At 39.5% G+C, this 22669-nt stretch overlaps 1 protein-coding gene across 1 annotated transcript in view; it reads right to left on the bottom strand.

The window, feature by feature from the left end:
* The window catches only part of PTAC6 (plastid transcriptionally active 6), a 162217-nt gene that overhangs the window by 21183 nt on the left and 118365 nt on the right, over positions 1–22669 (bottom strand). The window lies entirely within an intron of this gene.

The raw sequence follows: 22669 nt of genomic DNA, 5'->3' as shown, positions 1-22669 counted from the left end.
TAATAAGTCAGAAAGCATACTTGAATTTTCATGTAGGACCTGTTGCCCCCTCAATGGCAACTACTTCCATAAAACCCTCTCAGGGGTGCTATAATGCCAGTTGGATGAGCTCTCCTGCTCATATCTGCCCATTTAGACGTGTTTTTTCAGTTCTTCCAATAGATATATACTCACCCAGCCTTACATCATCCATGAGTTCTATCAGATAACTCTACCATGGCATATCAATTCCTATGCCTTACACCTCAAATGTTATGAGCACTCACAAAAGGTACTTCATGGATAATCTTTTTACTAGATGCACTATGATTTGATGTGTGGATTCCTTGCCGAGATGTGGTGTGATGGTTTCTAACCTTGTCATGAAAGTAATCAACCTTGGGTTTTATCTAATAACACATATTAACTAAAAAAAAAAAAAATATATATATATATATATATATTATTTTTGTCTTGTGTACAATGGGGGGGCATAACTGTCCTTAGATAAATGTTCTCTTGACTTAGGCCAAATCATACTACTAGTGATGTAGTTGAGCAATGTACCACATATCCTAACCATACCTAACATTTTCCATCCTTTCCCTTTCCCTACAATCCCATTCATAAAAAGATATTATCCCTGCTTTTGTTTGACTTATCAAATGTCATCCACCAAGGTCTAAATGAAGCGAATCGAAGAACAATGTAAGCTGAATTTAAATAAAGTCAAAAAAGGGCTAGAGGTGGAGAGCATAAATGTTAAAAATGAAAAAAATAATGAAGCTAAAGCTATGCCACCTCATTTAAAAGGTCCATCCCCAAGATCGTCTACTACAAATCAAAGAAAAAACTAAAAAAAATCAAAGAAAAAATACAAAAGGGGGTAATACATAAGGTACCGAGGTGGGACTTACAAATACAAAAAAAGAAGATTCCTACCTCAAAAAGGTTAGTTGGACCAATAAAAATCATTTTACCACATTAAGTATAACTTTGAAGGTAAAAACATATGGTTTCCCATCCTTTTTCTATTAATCGTTCATCATTTTATCTCTCTCTAACAATGTAATGTCCCTTCCTAGATTATTATGTTACAAGTTTAATTTCCCACAATTTTGGATAGTTTTGGAGGCCATGGAACCCACTCAATTTTGACATAGGGACTTAGGGAAGAAAAGGAGGCCGTATTATTTTGTTAGTGGAGTGTGGGGGCCACCCACATGAGAAAAACGCACTTGGCCAAGTGAAGAGTTTGAATAGCCTTGGAGGGAAGTCAAATGGCAAGGTGGAGGGGCCCACGTGGGAAGGAAGGCCCACAAAATTATAAATAGGAAGAGTTCATCCTCACAAAGGGTCTTTTGCCAATTGAATGCATTTTTTTGCTCACACTGCTTAGCCGGGTCACTTGTTGTTTAGCAACAAGTTTTCCGTGCAGAGAACTCACCCTTTCTTCGGGGGACTTCGAGTGCCACCCTAGAGAGGTTTGTCACATCATTCAAGAGGAGAGATGGGGAGGATTTCTGTTAAATTATGGTATGTTCTATGCTAGGAGCAATTTACTTCAATTTCTTCTTATTAGCCCAATGACAATTCAAAGTTTAGCAATCACATTAACATAAAGTAAAATGCTGACAGAGCATAAATAAATCAACAGAAGGCAAGCCAGGACAAGAGACACTAGATGGGGTGGCTAGCCAGGGACAAACCCCAATGTGGGGAAACCCCTTGATCAATTCTTCTATATTCTTCAATAATTCAGCAGAGAGAGAGAGATAGTACAATATCACAAATCTGTGATTTTATATCAGCAATAACATAACAGCAACCAGCAAAGTCAAAGCTAGTCAAATAGCTCCAATTTGACCTCAAGTCAACCTTGAAGAACTCGGTCTTCAACAGCAAACATCAGCAGCCCAAAACAGCCCTCGGTCAATGGTCTAGACTCTAAACAGCAATCAACAAATAAGCAACCTACGGTCAGCCCTAACCAGTCAACGCTAGTCAACATTTTGGTCAACGCTGGTCAACGCAACACCCAAACAGCAATGCGCAGATCAGATATGGTCAACGCATTCCCCAGCAGCCCTGCACCTTGGTCAAGGCAGCCCAGAAAAGTCAACGCTTCCGAGAAAAGTCAACGCTGCCCTAAAACAGAAAATTCGTCCTCCTTCTAGCACGTGTGAGAGAAACTGCTCCTACACTGGCCCAATAAGATTAGGAGAGAGAAGATGAAGAGATGAGTGATGGTGAAATGAGGCACAATGTCTCCTTCCTTTATATGCAACGTTGAGGTTAAGCTGGGGGTGTGCCACACACTTTATCTTGCTGGCCGACCTTGACAAATTGTCAAGAAATACAAATAAATTCATATCTCCATGAATACATGTCGGAATCGGATGATCGTTAGATCAATTCTACACCTCTCGACGAGAGGAATACAAGAAAAATATCAGCTGCCATAAATAAGATGACCCACATAGAGTTTGGCCCTAGTTGCCAATTTTAACACTCCCTCTCAACTAGGGAGAACTCCATATGCTAATCCCTCTGTCTATCGGTACTATCTCTGCCATCAAATGCACTGCCCTGCACTGCTCGACTCTGCTCTACTGAGCTATGAAGAAGAAGAAATAATTGAGGATGTATCATACCATCCTCTACTGACCCGAAGTCAGTCCCAAATAAAAGAGAGTGCTCAATAGTGCTCTTACTGACCCGAAGTCAGTCCCAGAGAGTGTGTTATACCACTCTTACTGATCCCAGATCAGTTCCAAAATAGAGTGAGTTATCTCACTCTTACTAACCCGAAGTCAGTTCCAATTGATCCCAGATCAATGTCATCCTAGCATAGGGAGTACGGTAGATACACGATGCATCCATCGGTACTACTATGGTCCCTATCCTCATTTCCCTACTCATTGGCCAAATGAGAGGTACTTCCCATGAGTCCCAGACTACATGGGTAGGATGCCTCGGCAGGAGAAGGATGAACCACTCATCCTGCCTACAAGTCGCCACGGGGTATCACAGGGGAAGGCTGAACCATTCACCCTGTACACAGCGCACCACTAGGGGAGGGTGAGTCGCCCTATGGTCGCTCGTCGCTCCAAGAAGTACCCCAAGCCCCCTGGAGTTCCCAAAGCTCAATTCATGCATCATACAGGACCCTCATAAGAGGGGGTCTCTCAACGACTCCTATCGTTTTCGGAAAGTCAATAATTTGACCTTTCCCAGAGGCTTTGTTATAAAGTCGGAGACCTGCTCATCTGTACCGATATGATGGAGCCTTATTTCTCCTCGCTGTACCATATCCCGGATAAAGTGGTACCTGATATCGATATGCTTGGAGCGATCATGAAATACGGGATTCTCAGATAAACGAATCCCACTCTGGTTGTCGCAAAGGATCACGGTAGTATCCAATGTATGTCCAAACAGCTCACTGAAGAGCTTCCTCAACCAGACAGCCTCACAGGAGGCCATACTCGCAGCAATGTACTCTACCTCAACGGTGCTCAAGGCCATCGACTTCTACTTCCTGCTCATCCAGGATATTGAGGCAGAACCCAAAGAGAAACAGCACCTGGAAGTGCTCTTTCGATCCACCACATTTTGTGCCCAATCAGCATCGGAATATCTATGTAGCCTCACATCTCCGGCAGTATATCTCAACCCATGAGTGATTGTGCCCAGAAGATATCTCAGAATATTCTTGGCACCAATCCAGTGTGAGTGATGAGGCTCAACCATATATTGACTCAACGTGTTGACTGCAAAACATATATCCGAACGGGAGTTCACCAAGAACATCAATGCTCCTATGAGTTGACGATACTCAATGGCATTTCTCAAAGCAGGTCCGGCAGCACTACCCCATAACTTCTTGAAGTTAAGCTCCATCAGGGTAGTCACGGGCTTGCAGTCCACCATACCGAATTTCTCCAATATCTTCACCATGTATTTTCCTTGAGATACGAAAATCTCTTTTGGCTTCTGCCAGACCTCCAGCCCTAGGAAATAGTGCGTCAGTCCTAGGTCCTTCATCTCAAATTCGGACGCCAACTCCCTCTTACATTTGTGAATGAGAGGGTCTGCACCTATCAGAAAGAGGTCGTCAACATACAGCATCAGTATGAGAGGCCTATCATCCTCAACCTTAAAGTAAAGGTTTGGATCGACTTCACTCCTAGTGAATCACAACTTCATCAAGTAGTTATCGATCCTCTCATACCAGCTCGGGGTGCTTGCTTCAGCCCATAGAGGGCTTTCTTCAACCTGCATAATTGAGATTCCCAATTATGAATCTCAAACCCCTCGGGTTGTTCCACATAGACTTCCTCTTTAATCGAACCATGCAAGAACACGGTCTTGACATCCATCTAATGTAGGTTCCATCCTTGCGAAGCAACAAGGGCTATGATGGAGCAGATGGTGGTGTATCGGGCAACAAGTGCAAATATCTCGTCATAATCTATACCTTCCTTTTGAGAGAAGCCACGAGTGACAAAGCGAGCCTTATACTTTTTAGCACTCCCATCAGCTCCATGCTTTATTTTGTAAAGCCACTTCGAGGTGACAACTATTTTGTCCTGGGGTCTGGGGACCACATCCGAGACATCGTTCTTCATGATGGACTCGTATTCCTCATTCATAACATCCTTCCATACTTGAGGCTTCATAGCTTCTTCGAACGATGAAGGCTCATTTTGAATAATGGTGCTCATAATGGTCAAGTACCCCTGATACCTGGTCAGCTTCTTACTTTCACAGAAAGTCCCTCTGGGTGCAATATGTCCTTCGGCATCATCAATTTTCCCCCTAAGCCATGATGGCCTCTTCCTAGAAGAGGAAGGCTCTTGCGGAGGGGGATCAATAAGATCCATAGGTTCTTCCACATCGGGCATCGTCTCATCTTCCTTCTCATCCGGCGTCCTGATGTCAAATTCTTTATCTTTTCTTAGAATAGGAAGATTGTCAACCTTGCTGAGAGCCATATCTTCGTCAAAGGTGACATCATGACTTATATCGACTTCCCTTTGACCAGCCACATAGATTCTATAGCCCTTAGAAGTTTCACTATAACCCACGAAGATTCCCTTCTTTCCAAATGCACCCAATTTGTTTCTTTTCTCTTTTGGCACATGAAAATATACAGGACTTCCAAAAATTCTAAAATGAGTGACATCAGGTTTCTTACCAGTGAACATTTCTTCGGGAGTCTTGGAATCTAATGCTTGATGAGGACATTGGTTTTGAACATATACGACGATATTTGCAGCTTCGGCCCATAGAAACTTCGGAAGCCTTTGATCATGGAGCATGGAACGAACAACTTCCAAAATCATACGGTTCTTCCTTTCCGCCACACCATTCTGCTCAGGAGTGTATGGTGTTGTGGTCTCCCTCTTAATGCCAGATTCCTTGCAAAAGTCATGGAACTCATTGGATTCATACTCAGTTCCATTATCAGTCCTTAAGATCTTGATCCTCTTCTCAGTTTGATTCTCGATCAAGGCTTTGAAGTGATGGAACTAGGAGAACACTTCATCCTTCTTTTTCAAGAAGTATATCCAAGTCTTGCGAGAATAATCATCTGTAAAAATGAGATAATATAAATATCCTCCCAAAGAGTTCACTGGCATCATACCAGATATGTCGAAGATCTTGTTATGGCTTGAGGGGAATGGTCCCCTTTTGAGTTTTCCTTCGGCACACCCCAGACATACACCTTCTTGCTCTACTTTAAACTCGAGCATCCCGGTCACCATCTGTCTCACATCGGGTAGAGCCTTATAACGAAGGTGGGAAAACCTCTGATGCCATAGTTTAGACTGAAGAGTTGTGTTGCAAGACATGACTCCCAATGGACTTACTCCAACTTGATATAAAGAGTCAACTCGAAACCCAAGAGTGAGAGCATCTTTACAATTCCTTTTCCACACACGTACCTTGCCATCGATGAAGGCCACCTTGTAGCCTTTGTCTTCCATTGCCAAAATGGACACCAGGATCTTCTTGAGATCACGTACATATAGGACTTCTTGCAAATGAATTGTGTTACCCTAATTTAATTGAAGAGTAAATTACAGGATAGGTGGAGTTATCTCCAAGAATAATCTCCAAGTTGGTCTTCTTCTCTATTAGATTAGAGAGAGATTCCTTGTCACCAGTGAAGTGCCTTGAGGCACCACTATCAATAAGCCAATTGCCCAACGAGTCCGGAGGAGAGGTAGTGGAGAGGGCCAATATCAGATAATATTCATCTTGCTTATTGTTAACAACATTAGATTCATACCTAGAGTTCCTTGCCTTCTTGGAGGGTTGACCACTTCCTTGATTTCCGGCATTCCTCTTTCCTTTGCCATTGAACCTGCTATTCCTTTGATTGTGGTTGGAATTGCCTCGGGAGTGATTTTGATCATCGTCATGAGATGTGTCCTTCCTATTTGGACATTCCCTCGCATAGTGGCCAAATTTATTGCAAGCGAAGCATCTTCCCTTCCTTCCACCTTTCGATCTGGTCTTTCCTTTGAATTTAGACCCAGAATTATTTCTCCTTTCAGCATGAGAGGAGAAAGCAGTGGGGTTGCCTTTAAATGAAGGCAAATCCTGCTCTTCCATCCTTATCTCTTCTTGAATGCATCTCGCCATCAATTCCTCAAATCCCGGATTTCGATTATTGTTGAGAAGAGTGGTTCTAAATACATACCATTTAGATGGGATCCCTCCAAGAGTAGTGATAGTCGGTTCCCTGTCAGCAATGACTTCTCCAATTGATAGGAGGTCATTCTTGATCTCAGTGATCCTTAAGAAGTAGGATTGCATATCCTGGTCTTTGCCCTTCTTAATTTCCTTCAGCTTACTTTTAGGAACAAAACTTGATTGCATCATTAACTTTAAAACAAATAGCAGCTTCCTTAACCAAACTGCTTCCCTGCTAACTTCGCATGTTGCAACATATTCAGCTTTAGCACTACTCAAAGCAACGGTGTCTTGCTTTCTGCTCATCCATGAGACCATAGAGGATCCTAAACTGAAACATCCTCCCATAGTGCTTCTTCCATCCTGTTCACTGCCTCCCCAGTCGGAATCTGTATAACCAATTAATTGAACATCATTCCTTCTATCATATTTCAGGCAGTAGTTGATGGTTCCTCACAGATATCTCAGAATATGTTTTGTTGCTATCCAATGATCATGCTTCAGCTCCACTTGGAATTGACTAAGTACATTTACTGCAAAACATATGTCCGGTCGAGTATTCACCAAGTACATCAATGAGCCAATCAATTGTCTATATCTGGAAGAATCCACAAGGCTTGATTCGGAACTCCTTAGTCTTTTCAAGTTTGTGATCATCAGAGTGGTCATAGTTTTACAGTCCATCATGTCGAACTTCTTCAGTATCTCGATCACATACTTTCCTTGACCTAAATAGACTTCATTAGGTTCCTGCCAGACTTCTAGTCCCAAATAGTAATGCATCAACCCAAGATCCTTCATGTCAAACTTTGCTGCCAATTGCTTCTTACATTCTTCAATTCGACCTTCTACACCTGTCAAGAGAAGATCATCTACATACAGAATAATAATTACAGGTTCATTGTTTACAACCTTAATATAGAGGTTTGAATCAGCAAAACTTTTCATGAAGCCTAGTCTCTGAAGGTATGCATCCATTCTAGCATACCATGCCCTTGGTGCTTGCTTGAGACCAGTGTTTTACAACTCGGACTCGGATTCGGACTCGGCCGAGGATCGACTCGGACTCGGACTCGGACTCGGTAATGACTCGGCCGGCTCGATTTCAATGACTCGGTCGTTGTAAAAAATACATTAAATATTTATTTTTTTTATAAAAAAACATAATTTTAAATATTTTAAACATAATTTTAAAGATTTTCATTCAAGTTTCCAAACACACAACATTATAATATACATGGAAGACAACATATGATCAAAGTAGGCTCATGAACCAATCCATTATATCAAAATGGTACGGTGTACCCAATGGCAATAGTAAATACATAGTCAACTGTAGTCTGTGACTCTGTCATACATGATCAAAGACTCATCTTTATGTTCCGCTTCATTATTGCTTGACCATCTTTATTGGATTCTCCTCGTCATTACGATTCTAAGGATATATAGCACGCTGCGAGACTCCTTACTGTTTGAAAGATATGTCCAACTTAAGTTGGTGCACCCACTATGTGGTCACAAGCCCCAAATAAGTTGATAATATGGAAGCATATTAAAAGGCTAAATAATTGTTGAAAATGCCAAATTGAACCTTCTAATATCTTGCTGGACCAAAAGGTTGTCAAAAGATTAAGGTTAACATTTGAAAATGTATTAAATATACGAGGAAATTTAATCATACTATGGTCCAAAATAGAGGACAAAATGGCCTCATTTAAGCGTGGGATTCTTGGCTCCAAAACTTGTTTTAATTAAAAAATTAAATTTTTGGGCTTCCCTCCCAAATACTCAAGTAGACTGCCTGTCATGAAAGCCTATCCAAATCTATTTAAACGCACCCATCCTCTCTCCAAAAGAGATAAGATAATTCGGACATCCTTTGATCTGTAACAGCATTGAACTTGTATAAGGGTTTGTGGTTTATAGTTCTGGGATTCCCTGGGTTCGTTCAACATATATTTTGCAGGTTTTAGTCATTTTGTTCTGAGGGCATAATCGTTGGTTTTCTGAAATTGTTTTGACAGTGGTTCACAACTCTATGATTATGACACGGTTCTGATCCTTTACTATTCGCCTCTAGAACAGAGGTATACATTAAAGAATATTCTGTTTAGTGCAAAAGCATTGCGTGGCAGCTAAATGTGATGTATGATATACCCCAATGTCCCTGTGTGTAGTCTACAATAGCTGTTGAATTTTACCAGACCTTTGACACTTAGAAACAAAGCTAGATCTTACATCTTAAAATTACCTCTTTCATTTGAAAATGGGAGGATCCTTATCTGATGGACATACATCATCAAAACATTACATCTCCCTCTGAATCCTTGCTTTAGGAGATCGTCAAGCCCTTGTCAATCTGCACTTCATCATTAAGATGAGACTTTATCATTCTTTGATGTCATTCCATACAACAACAACTGCAGTCTTCTTCCTTACAGAAAGGAGTGCCACTATACTTTTGATTTGAAGGCAATGATGCTAAAGCAGGTGATGATACACATTCAATTATGCAAGGTGAACATTCTTGCTGCCATGAAAACTTTGATGTAACTATTGTTGTTACAGACATTACTAATAGAGCCTCCTATTGCAAATCTGAATATTGAAATCCTTGCTTTAGATGACATCTCGATTTGTCTACAGGAGTTGAACACTTCACAACAAGCCATAAATTCTAGCTAACTGATTAATTGTTTCTTGCATACCTCATGTATCCGACCCTGTGAGGCACATTTCAAGCCTAAATACAACTCATTTTTGTGAGGTCGATACCTGGAAGTGTTTGAATATCTGCATATAATCTGAAGTAGATTGCCCTAAGAAGAATGCATCTGTAATTGAAACGGCCGAGTCATTACAGGACCCGGCCGGGTTGACCGGGTCAGCTATGACTCGGCCGAGTCATTGGCTGACTCGGCCGAGTCATAGCTGACTCGGCCAGCCGAACCGGGTCATGGGCCGGGTCATAAAAATTGGCATTGAAACGGTCAGAAACGGCCGTTTCCGTTTCGGTACGGCCGTTTCGTAAAACACTGCTTGAGACCATATAATACTTTCTTTAATCTGCAAACATATGTCTTCCTATCTTTAATTTCAAATCCCAAGGGTTGTTCTATGTAGACTTCTTCATCTATAGTTCCATTCAGAAACGCAGTCTTGACATCCATTTGGTGGATGTTCCATCCCATTGATGCTGCCAGAGAGACTAATGATCGAATTGTTGTATATCTTGTTGTTGGAGCAAATGTTTCTTCATAGTCAATGCCTTCAAGTTGAGAGAACCCTCTAGCCACAAATCTTGCTTTATACTTGTCTATACTTCCATCAACTACATGCTTGATCTTATAGATCCATTTGGAAGTAACCACAGATTTGTCTTCAGGCCTAGGCATGATCTCCCAAACTCCCTTCTTCATTATAGATTATTATTCTTCATTCATGGCATCCTTCCATTCTCAATGTTCTACAGCTTCTTCAAAGGTGGATGGTTTTGCTTCTATTAATTTTGTCATGTATGCAGCATACCCAGAATATTTCTTGGGTCTTTTACTTTCTCTAAATGATCCTTGAGCTGCCCCATGACCTTCTGCATCAAGTAGTGTAGACTTCAACCAGTTAGGTCTTTTCCTTGTTTCTTGAATGACCACAGGTTGAACAAGTTCACTAGGTCCTTCTTCCTCATGGTGAGATCCTTCTCCTTCCTTGTCAACTTCTTCCTCAAATATGGGAAGTTCTTCGTCATTAGAATCTATAGAAAGTTCTTTTGATTTCTTAAATGCTATGCTCTCATCAAATATGACATCACGACTAACTTCAATGTGATGTCCATCTTTCATATAGATTCTATAGGCTTTCGATGAGTTACTATACCCAACAAATATACCCTTCACACCAGAAGGATCCAACTTCTTTCTTTTGTCCTTTGGTATATGAATATACACAGGACATCCAAAGATTTAGAGATGATCTACAGATGGCTTCTTCCCAATGAACACTTCTTCCGGAGTCTTGTTGTCTAGAGATCTGTGGGGACATCGATTTTGTATGTAGACTGTTGTCTTTGTTGCCTCACCCCACAAAAACTTAGGTAGATCTTGATCGTGTAACATTGCTTTTACACTTTCTTCAATGGATCTGTTCTTTCTTTCTACAACTCCATTTTGTTCGGGATTGTATGGAACTATCAACTCCCTCTTAATCCCATATTCCTTACAGAATTCTATAATCTCTTTGGATGTATATTCTCCTCCATTATTAGATCTTAGTATCTTGATTCTTCTTTTTGTAAGGTTCTCCACTTCAACTTTGAATTCTTGAAATTTAGTAAATACTTCATCCTTGGTTTTCATTAAGTAAACCCAGGTCTTTCTTGAGTGATCATCTTTGAATGTGACATAATAAAGATGCTCTACAAGAGATTTTGGAGTCATAGGGCCACACACATCAGAGTGAATGAGATCCAAGATTTCTTTCGACCGTGAAGCACTGCTTCCAAATGGTCTCTTGGTATTCTTGCCCAATGCACATCCTTTGCAGACACCTTCATGATCCTCCTTTAGATTTGGTATTCCATCTACTATGGAATTTAGAGTCAGAAGTATTTTGAAATGTAGATGACCAAACCTTCGGTGCCAAAGTTCACATGGACTAATCTCAATGTGAACTAGGGCATGGTTTACGGGAGATATTAACCTGTAGAGCCTTCCTTCTCGGATACCAATCACTTTTGCTTGTTCTATGCTTGAGCCTTTTGCCCATACAACTACTTTACCATCAATGAAGGCTACTTTATCTTCAATATCTTCTAAGCTTAAAATAGAAAGTAGATTTTTGTGAAAACCTGGAGCAAACATAATGTTGTTGAGGTGGATGTTGCTTCCATCTTCGAGCCTTATGGATGTTGATCCAATGCCTTTCACTCGATAGCTTTTGTTGTCTCCAAGTTCCACAGAGTATGTGGATTTTCCTTTTGACAAGGTCTTCAATTGGTGGGAGTGACCAGTCATGTGCCTTGATGCACCGCTATCAATCACCCAGATGTCTTTGTCTTGGAATGTCCCAAAGAGAGTCGAGAAGAGTCCTTCATCCCTTTCTTTGAGTGATACCTTCTTTGAAGAGAATATGAGACTCCATACTTCTTTGATACCTTTCTTGAGATGGCTTGCAATCTTCTTGATGACCTTCTTCATTGTAGAGGAGATCTTCATGATGCCCTTAGAGAACCAAAGCTTTGACACCATGTTGAGAATTGAATAGGGCAATATATATGTTAATTCTCTTAACTTTATAATTGTTTGTGTTACCTTTTACTTATTAGCTTTGATCTTTCTTATTCCAATGTGCAATACATCAAACAACTACCAAAACAGTAAGAACAATGACACAGTATATAGGCTACAAGCCAGGGCCAAAACCCCTCCTCTTGAGGGGAAAACCTGTAAAATCTCTTCTTACCTTTCAAATCTTTCAATTGACAAATACCATGGCCTAGACTCAGACAAATACCCTCCAAGATCAAGTCTCCCTCAGCAACCTGCTGCAATATCTTCAATCTCCTAGTAGATCTGAAATTTTGCTCCCCAACAACTGTTGTTGCTTCTCTAGGAGACTTTGATCTCCCTCTAACAGCCTTCCACTTAACTTTGCTTGCCTTGATTTGAGTCCTAGGGCTAGTAGGATGCCCTAAGAGACCCTCACTTGCCTTCCCTCCTCTCTTACCTTCAAAATCGAACTTCAGACTATCCTAGAGCAGAAACCCTAGCTTTGCACTTCCAGGAGAACAAAGAGAGACCCAAACACTTTGAATTCTTCGTCCTTCTCTTATTCACACTTCTTTCTTCGACTTTCTTCTTCTTCCTTCTTCGCATAAGAGATGAGTGAATGATTGATCCAAATGGAGGACAAGTTCCTCTTATATATAGGCTTCTTCAAGGGCGGACATGGCTCTTCATGTAGGCCGACTTGACAACTCATTAGCCCGACTTGATCTTGGAGGTATTTTGACACTTTCAAGACAAAATGAATTTTCCTTTACAATTTACAATGTGCCCATAGGGTCTTCCATATATGACAATGACTCTTATACCTAGGACAAACCCTAGAAGCACTCAATGGGTGCTTGACCTATAAAATAAAAGAACTTGAGTATGAAACCCATGCTCCAATAATAATAATAATTTCTTTTTCATTTCATATATACAAGAATACATTTCATACTAATGAAGACCGAACCTACTTACACATTTTTCAACACTGATGAGTTAGTGTCTTGGTAATTGACACTTGGATCATTAAATTAGTGTCTTGGTGAGAAGCCTATATGACACTTGGATCCTTGAATTAGTGTCTAGATAGGACACTTAGATCCTTGAATTATTGTCTTGGCAGGTAGCCTAGATGACACTTTGATCTTTGATGAGTTGAGTTGGTACCTTGGCAGGTAGCCTAGATGGTACCTTGATGAGTTGATACCGTGGAAATTTTGACCTAGATGGTATCCATGATTGTATATGTTGTATTCTTCTTAGAACATTTCAACTTGAGATTAACCTTTTACCGGTTGAACAATTATGAATACCTCCCTATTTAAGAGGGAGTGTTGAAAATGTAGCTAGTATCGATCTTCATAATTGTTGCTTGGCTCATGACATGATAGAATTCTTATGTATTTGTAAAGAGAAGAAAAAAAAATATTATTGTAAATATCAAAGGAAAATTATTTTTATAAGCATGGGTTTCATGCTCAATTTATTATGTTTATAGATCAAAGCACCCATTGAGTGCTTCTAGGCTTGTGCCATGAGTCATAGTCCTTGTCATCATGTATTAGACCCTTCTTGGGCTTTTTATGTAAAGAAAGAAAATTATTTTTTGTGTCAAAATTATAAGTTATGCATCCTCCACCAAGTCGACCTCAGCTTCTATCAAGTCGGCCTCAGTGAAGGAATTTGTCCTCTCTTAAAGACTATATATGGCAGAAGTTTCAACCTATTCTGAGAATATCCTAGAAAGATTTGATCTGCAACTTCAGGTGAAGAATGAAATGCAAAGGAGACAAGGAAAAGAAGGAAATAATGGAACATAAAGGAAGAAAGTTCTTCACAAGAAAAAGGATTTGAAATTCTTATCATGTTTGCCCACACGTGCGAAAGGTCTGAGGTATACTAGCAAATAGCAGGGTCAAAGGTACAGGTCAAAGTTTCAGAGATAAGAAGGAAGGTCGAGTTCTAATTTGGAGCAGATATGCTTTGACTTAAGTTGACTTTGGACGGTATAAAGCTTGTTGACTTGTGCATCTTTGTCTTGATGAAGGAAGAATGGTTGGAAGGTTGACTTGGTAGATGGAGGAGGTCTTGTTATTGGTCTAGTGGTCTTGGTTGTCTCATTTTGAATTGGTTCTTGAAGAAGAAGAGAATTTTGGTTGGGTTTTCCCCTAAGAGAGGGGTTTTGCCCTGGCTGAGTGCCTACATCTTGTGTTCTTTGCTTTGTGATCTTCATAGTTTTTGGCAATTGTTTGATGATGAGAACATAAACATTAATAAAGAAGCAAATACATAATCACAAATAATTTTCATGTAAAGAGAAATCAAGTTATCAAATGACCTAATGCTTCCCTAATAAGTATTTCTCAACACTGGGTGGGTATCGTTAACGAGGCCTTTGCCTCCTTACTCTAGCCTTCTTGCAACTACCTCAGTCCTTACCAAGTTGAAGGAGTTGACGAGAAGTCAAACCTTAGATTAGGCATTAATTAAAAATTACCAAAACCACTCTTTGTTCCACACACTCACATAAACTTTGTTTCATCTTGCATACAATTGGTTATTGAACAGGTTGGGTTGTGAGCATCTCATTCACTTGTAAGCTCTTCATTTAATATTCTTGTACTTGTCTATTTCATTTTCATATTGATGTTAATTGTCCTTTAAAGTTATATCATATTTGAGCATCTCTCTTTTAAGTACAAGCTTCATTGTCTTGCAAAGCCTATTTCCATCTTGTTGCTCATATCTCAAATTGGAATATAACCTATTGTGGTTTTGATTCACTAACACTTGTTTTGCAGGTTGCTATCATTATTCATTGCAAGTGTCATAATTTCCTTTGAGCATTATTTCTTGCAAGTGTACTATTGGCACTAGTCTCTTGCATTTTGTCTTGTGGGATATATTATTGAATTAATTGGATATTGTTGATATTCATATGCTCATAAATATTTGCAATTGCTAAATCAATCTCTAATCTCATTTCAAGTTATATTGAATGGTGATTGCCTTACTAACCATCTCCTAGAACTTGTTAGCCTTTAGGAATCTTCCTTAGGGACCACCCCCCTTAGATTAGCTAGGAGAGAGCTTAAACAAAGAAAGTTGAGATCAAGTGACAACCCCTTCTCTAAGCATTGCCACAAAGAACACACCTTGTGGGGTTAAGGATTTTTCCCACATTCCTAGGTGTGCAAATTTCATGGACAACAACCCCAACATTAGGTATGGTCCACTATGATGCATCTATAGTTATTGTACCTAATGATTGTTGATTTTCACTTGATCTTGAGAGGATTTTGTCAGGAGGTTTTGTCGCAACAACAAAGGCCTCTTGAGATGATTGCCCTCCTTTCTCAACAACAATGAGAGAATATGACCTTGTTGATGCAGCGTTCCTTATCCAGAGCAGAGCGTTGGTCTACTTGACAAACCCACATGATGTTTGACACTCTGAGGTACCCCTAGATGCTAAAACACTAAGGCCATGAAGCTTGGTGTCGGGGATATTAATGATGTACCCAGTGGACCGTGGATTCCCCTTAGTTGACCTTGACTCTATCTGATGGGCATTTCTTGAACCGGAACCCAAATGATGATGGTTATCCTTGAGATGACAGAGGAGGGCTCGTACACCACTTATTAGCCCCGACACTTGAATATCATAATGCCACATCACCCCTCTTGCCCTTTAGAGGGTGACATTAGGCACCTTGGAGATGACATCTTAATATAGAGGCACTTTAGAGGCATGACCATGATCTAGAAGCTACATCATGGAGTATGGAGCACTCATTAGCCCACATGACACTTACTCATGGCATTTATGGCTCATTTGCAGGATGACATCATAGTTCAGGAGATCTTTCTCCCACACGTGTGGGCATTTATGGCATCTTTCATTATGTTTTTGGGCTATAAGGTTGGCATGTAACCTCTATCTTGTGTAACACTTAAAGTAAATTTGTTATTAGGACTTGTTTTTTTTCTCTACTCATTTTCATTTCATCATCACACATTCTATTATTTTCCTCTATAAGAGGGTGCAATCTAGTCTTTTTCACTACTATGGGAAAGATGTGATCTTTGGTGATGCAACTTTCTTGTGGAATCAATTTTTGCATGGAGATGTTATTCTGGGATTGAATGAAATGCCATTGTGGAGAATTTTGTAAGTTTAATGTTTTGTCATTGATATTTTGCATGTTGAATTTATGAAATAGGGTTTCTATTTTGTTCCATGACTAAATGCTTAATTATTGTTGGAATCTTGCTACATTATTGCATGTAAAAATGTTCTCTTAAAGGCCTATAGGGAAACTCTAAATGTGCATCCACTATATTTAATTTCTCCCCTCACAAGAATAATAGTTAGGGTTTTGAAAGTGGATTCCCCAGCCATCCCCCCTTATTAACACTAAAAGACTCCATTAAACCCTAGTAAGATAATGAACTAATTGTTGTGTTCATCCATCCATAAAAATTTCTAAAATTCATCTTTCTCCTCTTTCTCTTGGACGTGTAGGGTAGTTACTAGGGTTTCTATGGCAGATTTATACATAAAAGTAAATTTTGTGTGGATGTTTGTGGCTCATAAATTAGGGTTTGCATCTATAAATTGTGTAAAGGCAAAATCTAGCATAGTGCATGGTATTTATCCAAATATATAAATAAAATTCATCGCCTAATCCTAGCTTATATTAAAAGATCTTTGATCTTTTGTCATTGAAAATCATTTGAATATCTTTTCTTGAGCTGCTATATGATATTGAACACATATCATTGTATATTGTCCAAACCCTAATTTATAGTTGTTGAGAAATCTAGGGCAGCTAGATTAGGTGATTTCTCTTACTTTGATAACTGCTTGTGATGTCTTTTCACTTATCTTGATTAGATTCTTCTTCAACTTGATTATTATTATGTTCTTATCATCAAATAACTACCAAACCATAAAGAACAATGAGACAAGAAGACAAAAGATATAGGCGATTAGCAAGGGCCAAAACCTCTCCAATTGAGAGGAAAACCTACTAGAATTCTTCTCTTATAGAACTACAATTGACGAATTCCAAGACCTATGACCCTTGACAAAGACACTCCAAGACCAACTCAAGCCTTTCTTTCTTGACGAGCTTTCCTTCTAGCAATTCCTCAACAACTTCTGCAATTTCGCCCTCCAGCAAAGTCTTTTTCAACTTCGACCTTCCCAGCAAATTCTTTTGCAACTTCAACCTCTCCAGCAGATTCTTCTGCAACTTCGACCTCCAATAAATTCTTCTTCAGAAACCCTAGATTTTGCATGTGTGGAAAATAATGGTAGATTCTTCCTCTTTTCCTCTTCGCTTGAGATGATTCTCTCTCCTAGAGAACTTGGCTTGCAAAGTGTCCTTCTTGATACCCAAACTCAATTTTTGCAACTCGATTTCTTCTTGCTACAAGGGGTGCCCTAATTCCTTCTCACGTGTGGAGAGAAATAGTCCAAAAGATGCTTCGCTCTTCCTCCCTTTCCTTCGTTAGGTATGATGCTTCTTCTCTTAGTTAGATCGAACTTCTTGATGCTTGAGTGAGTGTCTTCCAAGCGAAGTCGAGGTCTCCTTTATATAGGCTTCTCACCCATGTTAGGAGGTCAACTTGACATTGCTCCTAGCCCGACATGTCACCTTGTGTAGGCCGACTTGAACTTTGCATCATGACGAGGTCTTGGAGGGTCTTTTCACTCAAATAAATTTTTCTTTACAGTATGTAACATGCCTAAATGGGTCTTCAAATATGAAAATGACTTTATGACAAACCTAGAAGCACTCAATGGGAGCTTAACCTAAAAATAAATTTCCCTTGAGCATGAAAATCATGCTTCAAGAATAACAATAATAAATTTATTTTTCTCTTTACATCAAATACATAAAATCATGATTACATATGTCATTATGAAGATCAAACCTAGTTAGACATTTCAACACTCCCTCTTAACTAGGGTTGTATTCATAATCCATAAAACGTACTTGGACATTCTCAATCTAAAGAATTTTCATAAGAAGAGTTGGATTGGTAAGCCATCTCTTTGCATCATACCAACTAGCATTGTCACATAGCAAGGCCTTGACTAACAATGCTATCTCTCCGCAAGATTAGAGCACAATGCTGGCGAGACCAATGAAAGATAGACAAAGTGGGCACTATATAAATTTTATGCAGGCTCACATTGGGTGTTGCTAAATTTTTTCGTAGCGCCTGAAGTTTTGGCCTTTTCGTAGCACTTGAAACTAGTTATTCGTGCTGATTTTGTATATAGAAGTCTTGCAAAATCAAAGGTTAAAGTGGCAAATAAATTTACACATTGGGCAAACAAAAATGGTTTTGCGCTCTAGTTTGGCCTCGGGTTTTTGACAGGGTTTATAAATTTTATTAAAAAATTTATTGTCCCGATGGCCAAATTTCCTAAGTCTATCAACTCTCGACCACACTCCAAGTCCAAACACAACACAGCACCAAGACTAAATCTCAGCCCAGCACTCTAGTTTAGCGCCAAGCCAAGAAGGAGAGGATCAAGTCCCATGCACTACTCGTCAAGTAACGATGAACAACACCTTCATTATAAATGTTCCGAAGGTCTTTTACGTTGTTGCATGTGGAATATATGTTTTAATGCAAAACAAAAATACACCAATAGCGCCGAGGGCCATACATCAATTAAATTGACCAAGTCTACAAGTTGGCAATTAACCAAAAGTTATGCCAAATCAAAGCACACATCAAAGGAAGGAGCCACAAGGGTTGTTTTTATGCACAACGCATCACATGAACTCTTTGGGTGCTCTTTCATATATATTGTTCACCTATTCAATATAGGATAAATATCCCATGCAAATAATAAAAATGTATAAAAATGCAGCGTTGAATGAGTCAAAACCCAAGCACCAAATTATGTACCTGCAGAAAGACAATTGTTAAAACAGATTCCAGATGCCCAAATCATATCAAAAAAATGCCAGGGTCATCGCCATTTGTTTTGCCCAATTGCACCAAGCTATTCAAGGAAAAGACCATCAATTGCTAAGATCTTAGCGCCAAGTGCTTGAGGGTTTCTCTCTTGACAGGTTATACCTTGGAAAACAATCGTTTCAATAAAAGAGGTTTTCAAGATAAAGACTGGAAATCATCTTTAACACAGGGATTTGAGATTGGGAGGTCAAGTCATTGGGTCTGTCAGCAGGAAAATGAATTATATTTTTTTTTTGGTTGAATATGATATGGTCTGTGTTTTGCTTTGAAGTAGATACATTCTACATTTCCTGAAAGATTTGAAGGTGGTTACTCGTGAGCTTGTTAATCTGAAAAAATTGGTAGATGCCATAAACAAATGGAAGAGATGGAGTTCGTAGGTGTTAAAGGAGGCGTCATGGTTTCATTGCCTAAGTCTCAGTTTGATGTCTCCATAGCAAAGCGAGACCTGGATGCATTTCTTGGCAATAATAGTACTGTGTTTCTGACATGGCCAGGTGCTGATTGCTCGCTCCAAATGCTAGTTATCTACCAGAAAAGCCAAAACGATACTCAAAGGTGCCAATAAGGGTCCAGCTAAACTCTAACGCAGTGATATTTTCTGTTATTCATTGTGCGTCACTGGGGACCATTCAACTCCTGTTGAATATGGTGACCACAGCTATGGAGCTATATCAATCACCATATCAGATTTAATAGGATACTTGTTTGTTGAGGAGATTGATTATGTGAAGTTAAATCTTTTGAGGCAAATGTTCATGTTGTTGACCAGTACCTAGGTAGTAATGTATGGATGGCAAATGCTTTCGGAGAGAATGCCATTATGAAGTCAAGTCCAGGTAAAGATGATGCCAGTTAAACATTGGGCGCCTAATTCCATTGTTCTATATCATGAAGAGCACATATCTCAGGAGTTCAGGAACAACATCAGCAAACTAAAAAAGGGCAGAAATTAGAGATAAGATCGAGCTTCAAGGCCAAAAAAATCAGGCATTTCCATATTTCAAGCCATTCGATACAGATGGTGGAGCATCTATATTTTTAGAGCATGAAATCAGCAGGTTCAGGATCCCATTTTCTATTCAAGATTTATTCCAGCACTTGGCATACAAATGACAAGATTAACTTCAGATTTCAAATAGAAGAGGGCAGTTAAATCCCTGATTTTAGGCACAGGATCAGTAGTTGAATCCAGCACCTCAGGGCACATTCCAGCAGACAATGGACACTTGGCAGCCAGCAAAAGCCTCAGCAAATACCTTCAGCAGGAGATTCGAACCTATTTACAACCTCATTGATCTATTTTCATTTATTTTTATTTTTTTTTGTAAAGATATTGTTTTTCTTTCCTGTAAAAGACATTATTATTCTTAAAACATGCCCTTGTAAGTTGGCCTATAAAAGAACATGATATGTAAGTAATCAGGGTTGGGACTGGAGGAGTCCAGCAGGCCTCTTTTCTGTATCAGATCAGTTTTTGGAGTTTAATAAAGTTTTGAGGACTGAACTTGAAGTTGATCCACCTTGAATATTCTTGTGATGTTATTTTCCCAGTCAGTTTTTTGCTCATGCGACTGTTATTTCCTTTGTGTTTTCATCTCTTTTATGTCTCTATCTTCAGCATTTTGAGCAGAGATAAGATGAAAAGAATTTGCCTTGTATGATGCTCTTTTCATAAGTGCTTAGACTGCTTATCATTTTGCCCTCGAAAATGCTCTTGGATTCATCTCATATGCCCAATTGCAGTGGGATTTCTTTTGTTCAACTACAACTACAATGACAGCCGACTCGTCTGTGGAAGATGCATCTAGCTTGCCTCTGAGGTCCACCTCCTTCTTGCCATTTCTTGTCTGCTTGTTTGACTCCACCGCCCATGGATATACCCCCTCAGCCTACCACTCTTTTGCAACCTTCACTCTGCCAACGTTCTAGCCAATGTACCCGTTAGATAGTGTATCATTCTTGACCATAGTTTTAAAAACCAGAAGCGGTGACCGGACCGGTCCACCTAATAAACCAGGTTTCAGAACAGGACTAGTCAGGTCTAAATGAACCGGTTTTTAAAAAAATACATTAAATAATTAATTTTTAATGACAAAAAACTATTTTTAAGATTTAAAACCATGATTCCAAGCCAATAGAGACAAAATATGCAAAGTTTGCTCATTTATATACCATGTAAAAGTGAATATATCAAAATGGCACCGAGTGCACTGTGCAATGCATATCATCGACAAAATACATAAGCAATGAGGCTCTAAATGGCCTATAAATTCCAAAAACAATGCTACAAACTATGAGGTCATTGACCTACTACAAGACTACAAGTCTAGACTCTAGAGTCTACACATGATCAATCATCAAATTCATCACCACTACTAGACACATGATCCTCATCATCAGCTGGAGCTACATAGACATCATCCGGTTCAGAGTTTGAGGATGCCTTAGCCTCATCAGCAACCTCAGTAGCACTGCCACCAATAACAATAGAAGTGGACCTAATGGAAGCACGAGTTGGGCGAGCTACACGACTAGTGCCTTCCATTGGTTGTTTGCCTTTCCTTGAAGCAGCTATTGATCCTGGTTTGGATGGCGCCACCAAATCTACTTCAACCCCCGCTAATGCCATGTCAATATCAAAATCAGCATTAAACACAGGATCTTCAATCTCCTCCATCCATTCTGATGTTGGATCAATATCGTCGAACACAATGGGATCTAGATCAAGTGTTTTGTTCATCATTTGGTTCCGCCTTAGTCGAAGGTTGTATTACACGAAGACAAGATCATTTAACCATTTTTGTTCCAAACGGTTTCTCTTCTTCGTGTGTATGCGCTCAAAAACAGACCAATTGCGCTCACAACCTGAAGCACTGCAAGTTTGGTTGAGGGCTCTAATTGCAAACTTTTGCAATTGAGGACATTGGTCGCCAAATGGCTCCCACCAATGTGTTGCAAAGAAAAAGACATTAATTAGTAACTTAGTTCATTTCATTACTTACTTACAAACTACACGTATTTATAGATAATTTGAATTGTAAATTTGTAAGCAATTTAACTTGAAAAGAAAAACAAATTGGAATTGCTTACCTGGTTGATCCACATCTCTTGCCATCTTTGCTAAGTTTTTGCCAAAGGTACAAGCTACCACACTAAAAAGAGTAAGTTGTCTATGTATTTCCAACTGGTCTGCATGGATAGTGGCCATGCGCTCCAAGCAATCAATCAATCCAGCTCTGATCTCCCCATCCTGCAGATCTCCTAGCCAAGCTTTATAATGATACTTTGGGTTCAAAAAATACCCAGTTGCATGTATAGGACGATGGAGTCGATTGTTCTATCTACTATCAATGATCTCCCATATACGACCATATTTAGCTAACCTCTCCTTGTAAGTTGTCTGTATCTGCTCCTTTGCCTGATCCATAGCCTCATAAATGTATCCCATGGCCAATTTTTCCCCATCCACCATCCTTAGCACCTTAACAAGGGACTCGGTAATTTTCACAAGCTCTACAAACCTTTTCCAAAAATAATTGTCAAACACTTTCTTTTTGGTGTCTTTGCCATCTTGTCTACAAGCCCACCCAAATTCAATCCAATCATCAAAAGAAAACATTTTCTTCAGGTTTTTCTTGTGAGCATTGAGACATTGCAACGTGAGGAAGTGAGTTGCAAATCTCGTAAGTGCAGGCCTAACAAGCTCTTTG

This window comes from Pinus tabuliformis, chromosome 4_2 (genome assembly GCF_031772625.1).
Source record: "Pinus tabuliformis cultivar Carrire ecotype Pingquan chromosome 4_2, CPIR1, whole genome shotgun sequence".
NCBI lineage: Eukaryota > Viridiplantae > Streptophyta > Pinopsida > Pinales > Pinaceae > Pinus > Pinus tabuliformis.
This window is presented reverse-complemented; position numbering and strand designations above follow the sequence as displayed.